We start from the raw sequence: 7,516 nt of genomic DNA on the forward strand, positions 1-7,516 counted from the left end.
CACGGGTCAAAAGGAGGGCGGAGAGGATCACTGCAGACCCTTCACACGCCGGACACAATCTGCTTGAACTCCTCCCCTCTGGACGGCATTAAAGGTCACTGCACCAAGACAACCTGGTACAGAGACAGTTTCTTACCCCAGGCTGTTGCTTTGATGAACACTTAACCCACGACAGTATGATTGGACAATAACCCTCAGTGCAATACCTATAAATATACCTCGTACAGATTATACAGACATGTACAGGTCTCTAGTTCTTAAGTACTCTGTTTTATCCCTATTTATCTCATTTCAATGAGCATTCCTTTGTTGTCTGCATTGTTTACTGTCTGTTTATACTGCTTTTTCTGCATTGTTTGCACTGTTTGTTGATGTTAATACTGCTATTTTGTTATATTACACAGCCTTATGCTGGTTTACAGTTTTGCACATTGAGAGCCGATGTACTTGAGTCAAATTCCTCGTGTGTCCAACACACCTGGTCAATAAAGCTGATTCTGATTCTGAATAAAATTAGTGATGTATCACATCAAATATTGCGCTGCTGTGTTGTTTTCAATGAAATACAGGATAAAAATAATTTACAAGTCACTATTGTAAGTTTTAATTTTGATTTTTACATACTGTCCCAACTTTTTCTGATTTGGAGTTTTAAATACCTATGTTTTGAACTCCACAGTTAAAGTTTGTAACACAGGATTTCTGTTTAAAATCTTGTAGTCGCCAAGCACAAGATGTGGTTACTCGTGATACTTCACTTGAGTAATGTTTCCAGCTCAGGTTGGTGTGTTGGTTACCACTGCCTCACAGCACGTAGGTTCCGGGTTCATACTGTATATCAATCAGGGTCTGTCTGGGGTTTTCCAGGTACTCCAGCTTCCTTCCATGCAGGATGGTTGATTGGTGACTCTAAATGGGAACTAGATCAGGTATATGAGTTGTTTTTTTTAATATATTCTAAAAACTATTTTTAGATACTCAGCTTTTTGCTGAAACAGTGATTATGTATCAGATTGTTATTGATTCCATATAACGAAGAGCTTCACTTCTGTAAAGCTGAGGAATCCTTTGCTTTCTATTGGATTTTTGCACAGTAATTTCAAAGGGATTCAACAGTGTATCTCTATAAAATATAAAAACTGCATTGTTCACATCAGTTTGAGCCTTCACACCGAGTCTCATTAGAATTCATTTTAACTATCTGATTGAGTCATACAATTACCATTAATCATCTCTCAAGGCCTGCTGTTACAGAGGTTATATCAACCCTAATTTAATCCTCTTCCCTTCTGATTTCTTATTTTGTGATTGGTGGAGGATTTTGACTGAATCAAGACTTGAAATGAGAGCATACATAAGACATTATATTGACATGTAATGACTTTTATACAGATGCAATGTATGCACATAGAATATCTTTGTATGTATACTTGGGTTGTCTAAAGCTGCATTCCAATTTTTTTTCTTCCAGGTGCCTCACATCTGATTTTTTCACAGATGTGTGAACAAACCAAATCAGATTTTTTTACTACTATGTGGTCCTAGATCTGATTCATATCTTTAACTATGTGACTGCTGTCACAAAGGTCAGATTGGCATTCATGTGGGTTTTCAAAGTTTCATACAGTTGCATATGCACATATCACCACACAGACCAGTAAAATAAACCTGGAGGTGAGACGGGTTTCACATTTGTAGGTTGTGGGTTGACAGTTATGGAGAAGCTTCTGATCATGCCAAACTGAAAAGAACATTGTAACCACTGAGTCTTTGAGGGAACTGTGCAATTTGACCATCGCACAAATGATGTTGTTTATTTTATTGTATGTACCTGACTCACGCTTCATTTAGATCTGTGCATGTGTGGCAATTTAGAAGGTCAGTGGTTTTCAAATGAGAGCTGGGTACACCCTTTACATAGTAAGGTCTAGACCAAGGGTGGGAATCCCAGTTCTCGAGGGCTGCCGCCCTCCATGTTTTCCTACTCTCCCTACCCTACCCACGGCTACTTACCTGGATAAGGTGTGTTCAGTCAATCAGAAGCTGGAAGATACTATCTTAGATAAGGGTGCAGTATTGAAAGACTAAGTAAATTGGCATCTTCTGCAGTGGCCCTCAAGGACTAGGATTGAACACCCTTGGTCTAGACCTTATTATTATTATTATTATTGTTGTTGTTGTTGATAAAACCCAACAAATCCCCCTTGAGCAGCACTTGACGACAGCGGGGAGGAAAAACTCCCTCTAATGGAAGAAACCTCAGACAGACCCCGGCTCTTGATGGATGGTCTTCTGCCGCGACCGGTTGGGGTGAGTGGATAGAGGAGAGAGAAAAGAAAAGCAACAGGACACAACAAACAATCAAACACTGGTCAGGTTGATATGGCTGGTGAGTGGTCTTTAGAAATGGGACCAGGGCTACCTGCAGAAAGGTACAGGGAGACGGAGAGGACACACTATGGGAGAGAGGAGACACAGTTAGTGACATGTAACAGTGTCATATAAATACATGGAGAGCTAGGAGAGAGGAGAAGAGAGGAGAGGAGAGGAACTCAGAGCATCATGAGCCCCTCAGCAGCCTAGGCCTATAGAAGCATAACTAAAGGAAGGATCAGGGTCACCTGAACCAGCCCAAACTATATGCCTATCAAAAAGGAAAGTCTAATCTTGAAGGTAGACAGGAGGAAGTGAACTGAGACTGGGGGCTTGATAGCTAAAGGCTCTGCCTCCCATTCTGCATTTGTAGCATCTAGGAACCACCTTTAGGAATGTAAACGTAGCTTAAGTTCTGGTATTTTTCCTCCCTTTTTTGTCATAATGGTGTAACAAACCACACACACATGCACACACACACCTTTACATATAAATACACACACACACACACACACAATATTCAGTTTTCCATTTACTCCACTCTGCTTTAAGCTACAACAGTTGAGTAGCAGTCATGTTCATTCAACCAGCTGACAGAGGTTGTGGGTTTTCTGTGGCATTTAGGTGGTGGGTAGTGATTTTCTAAAATGGCTTGTGACAATTCACCCATTGTGTAAGTACACAGGTCACATTCCGTTTGTTAAAACCCCACCCCCACCCCCAACCACAACCACTGTGACACACCTTGTAGAAGTAACAACTCTGCAGCATGTGTTTCTTTGTAACAGAGTTCACAAAGTGTACTTGGAAAACCTCCAGTTGTCTCACACCATACTGTTCATACTAAATAGAAGATTTCCAGCAATGTACAATGATGCTGCCTAGGCCCTAACTATGGAGGACTGATTCAGCTCCATCCAACAGCATGGGCTTATATTCCAGGTCCATTCCATTCCAGGAGTGTGCAACCCCGTGCTTACCCACTCTTAGATGTCATTATGGAGAACCGCTGCTCAGTGCAAAAAATACAATCAGAAAATTAGTCCAATTGCTGCTGCATTTGTTTAATCATTAGCTTGTTTGGCCTGCATGTTAATGCTGCTGAATGCCTTGATTAGCTATTACAATAGCAGAGGAGGAGACCATTTAAAAGGATTTACAAGTGAAGTGGTCTGTGAGTGCAACAGCCTATGCAGTATTAGGTTTGTTGGTGTATATGTGATAATAGTCATTTCCCCCTTTTTCACCTGAAGGAGAAAATGGTGATGGCAACGTAAAGGTTAGAGCACCAGAGGTTCACATCTCCACACTGAACATGTGGATGGATGAGCCTTTTCCTCTCCATCAGCAGTAACCAAAGGTGGTGTTGAGCACGAATGGTGGCTAGACAGTGCAGTGCAAAGAGAGGCCACCAACACTGAATATGTATCAGATACATGGGCGTTTTTCTATAGCTGCTTTTTGTTCTGCCTTTCAGAGGATGCCAAGAGAAAATCTACTGTGTGTAGGGACGATGCACTTTGTTTAATCAACATAAAATATTTTGCAACATCAATTTCGAAAAATGATTAATCATCCGAGTCATCTTTCAAGCAAGAGTGCCTCGTTGCAGCCACTCAGTTGTGAGGATTTACTGCTTTTGAACTAAATATATTTGTAGTTGGACTGTTGGTTGGATAAAAAAGGAATCTAAAGAAATGGTCACCTTGGACTGCGAACACCTTAGGCTTTAGCCTTTAGTTTGTAAACCAAACCATCAATGAAGTAGTCAACAATTAAACTGTTACTACATTATTAGTATTAGACCTAATATCAGTATGTTTGTTCGTATTAATGTAGGCTTGTAACTTATTTTCATTATTGATTTATCTGCTGATCTGCTTATTTCTATCAACTTTTTTTTTTAAATCTGTGGAGTGTCACCTTTTCCTGACTGTTTTGGGAAAACATACACAAAATTGTATTGTGTTTTTGCAGCCTGACAATATAGAAGATCACATCCTGCAAGCATGGCAAACTTTCCCTGAAAGAAAAAAATGTCAGAAGGCTCTGAATCCTTTAGTGCCACATTTTCACTACAGTATTTAGACAAAATGGAGGCCACACTGACTTGCTGTAATATAAAACATAGCCAAAGTTAGTCTCCTTTAAAGATTTATCATGGAAAATGTATTCAGTAGTCACCCATTTGTTTTCTCAGACTGCCTTATTGATCATCTCTCTAGGCCATTAAATGATTAATCTCAGTATCATGTTATTCAGTGTGAGTAAGTGTGTGAAATGATGTATGTTGGGTATATTATCAAAAGACATGTGTGAACTGAGGGATGTTGTTAAAAAGGGGGATAATGCTCCTGAAGCTTTAGCATGTTCGGTAGTGTAAAGCCTGGCTGCAGTATAATGGGCTTCTCCTGACCTATTTGGACACTATAATGATGTCCCAGGGGAAGTGAGAGTACAGTATGTAACTTGTTGAAATGCCTGGGCATTATGGGAGCATATAGAGTGGGAACATATTATGAACTGGGCTTTGTAACAGATAACGTTCAGTTGGTTGATCACATTGAATGTATTCCCAATGTTTTGACAGGCAGTCCTGTCTTGAAACAGTTCTGTTTGATGCAATGCAGCACTTTGCATTATATAACATTAATAGCAGCACTGCTCCAGCACTCCTAAAAATGAGTGTCACATCGTCCTTTATCTTAGGAAAGGTGTCAGCACAAGAAGGACTTGATATATTTCAGATGCAATCATGTGCTGTCCAGGCCAGTTTAGCTATGGCCAGCCTTGCAGCGGTACTCAAGGTTGTTGTCACTGTAAATTCACTTTCACTGAAGTGCATTTGGCATCATCACTCGTGTGCACATTGGTACTTCTGTATCCTTTTCACACCCACGCATCCTTCCCTTTTGTCTCCTTCAGAAAGCAGTCAAGGGTTGTTGCTTATTCCTCATTCACCGTGCAGCTCTTTGCGCCTGCCTGTTATATCACCTATACGCTGAGCATTCTGACTGAGAAGAAACTAAACATCAACCTCCCAGTGTTTTTCTGGGTCAAGTGCAAAATGAAATACAGTAGGACTAGTCAGGGATGCACCGGCACTGGTTTCTATGGTAACTGCAGGGCTGTATTTAGTGCAGTTGTTTCACTGCGCCTGGCTCTCTGTTTTCAACCAGGTGAGGACTGTTCCCATGTGGGCTAACAGAAAGTGGGTCAACATCTTCTGTCACACAGACTCTTTCTTTCCTCAGTTTAGGAAGAGATGGCACATACAACCAAACGGCTAATCGAACAGATGATCACTTCTCTGTCAAATTCAAACTTCTGACCTTTCAAGTGGGTACCTTTCTGCTCTGTACTGGTGAAAACATGAAGGCCGTTAATATGTGTGGCATTATAAAATACTACTGCTGCTTTAGTTAATCTAACCAAATAAATAAGTTATAGATTAGTTTCCTCCTTTGGCATCAGTCCTCAAATTATGCTCAGATTCTCTCAGTGTAATTAGTAAATGAAGGTTAAGCTGCAAATGTCTCTACTGTGCAAGCCATTAATTACTGTAGTTGTTAGACTGTTAATATGACATAAAGAGATTCAGTCTCAAGCTTTGTAACGATGGTTTTACTTTTTTTTTAAATTAAGGATAAGGCTGGTGATTGTGTTTTTATTCATTTCCATAAATCCCATACAGAGACTAAAACCAACAATTAATTCACTGTTTGTTTTAGTCTCTGTATGGGATTTGTGGAAATGAATAAAAACACAGACAATCACCAGCCTTATCCTTAACCTAATTTGCATAATATATATACAGTATATATAGTTTAATATTAATTATACTGGCTGTATTGTATTTGGCTACAGTTTTAGTCTGATCTGTGGGGGAATTTGTGCTCATATATTTTTGTCTCTGTACAGTATCTGTCACAATTTGTAGACCTTGATGACTCAACTAGGGGTGTTTTGCATAAAAGTAAGTGAAACACTGATCAAAACATGAATCTATCACCGAACAAAATAATTTACATATTGCACAGTTGGCAGTTTATTTGGTTCTCATAGTTAAAACTAATGCAGTCTAATCCAACAGTCCTGCATGAAGGTGATAACAGAAACAGCTCCCGCAGCAGTACAGATCAGCAGCATACACACCATTTAATTATTGGCTCATGGCTTCATTTGATGAGATTTTATGGGGAAATCAAGGAAAACCTGTAGTAAACATGTTTTATCAAAGTACAGGTTATTAAAGGCCTGAACACACGACTTGTGGTTATTGAGCATTTTTCACAGACAGTAGTATCAGTGTTACTAATCCAAGACCTGTCATTATATTAAGCGTAGCGGACACAGAGGACACAGAGGGTGAATCCCAATTCCCTTGTACAGGGTTTTATCTGGGGGGTGGGGGGATAATTATCCAGAGGATATTCTAACATATTATTTATGTTATATCAAGTAACAACTATAACCCCCTTGGCTAAAGTAACGTTGCTAATTCAGGTATATTAACAGTTTCTGTGAAATAGGCTACACTCTATCTCTGTTGTTACATTTCATAAGAAGTTCATCGGTTACATCATGTATTATTTGTGGAGGCTAACCTTATCGACAGCTGTAACCACCGTCCTGAGCTGATGGTACAGAGAAATTTCCAGTCAGCTGTTTGATTAGCTTGGCAATGCTGCCAATCGCACAAACATTCACCCAAACACTGATTGCTGATTAACAGGTTATTCCTGTTGCCAGGTTACATTTTTGAGATCAATTCTGTTATTTTTCATATAATTCACCATTGTTTTTAAATTCATTCTGATATGTGTTGTGCCCAAGCCTTTTTATGGTAGGAAAAACCCTGTTATTTTATTGTCCCTTGGTCCTTGATACTTGATCTATAGCCGGAAGTCGTCCATGATGAAAGACATCTCAGAGCTCTTATTTCTGCTGTGACGAATCAGGACCAAAGAGCATGGAGGCTGCTGGAGGAGCTATAACCAAGGATACATGAGAGCATCCTTTGCAGAAGTGACTGGATGGAAGAAAATTACTTAACAATAAGTCATAAATTAATGTTCATATGTGGTGACTTCAATATAGATTTGTTAAATCCTAACAAGCACACAGGAACTGAGGAGTTTAT

General features: G+C 39.6%; 1 protein-coding gene across 3 annotated transcripts in view; it reads left to right on the forward strand.

Moving 5' to 3' along the window:
• Positions 1-7,516, forward strand: part of lrfn1 (leucine rich repeat and fibronectin type III domain containing 1) — a 118,986-nt gene that overhangs the window by 30,145 nt on the left and 81,325 nt on the right. The window lies entirely within an intron of this gene.

This window comes from Monopterus albus, unplaced genomic scaffold, assembly GCF_001952655.1.
Source record: "Monopterus albus unplaced genomic scaffold, M_albus_1.0 scaffold152.1, whole genome shotgun sequence".
Lineage (NCBI taxonomy): Eukaryota > Metazoa > Chordata > Actinopteri > Synbranchiformes > Synbranchidae > Monopterus > Monopterus albus.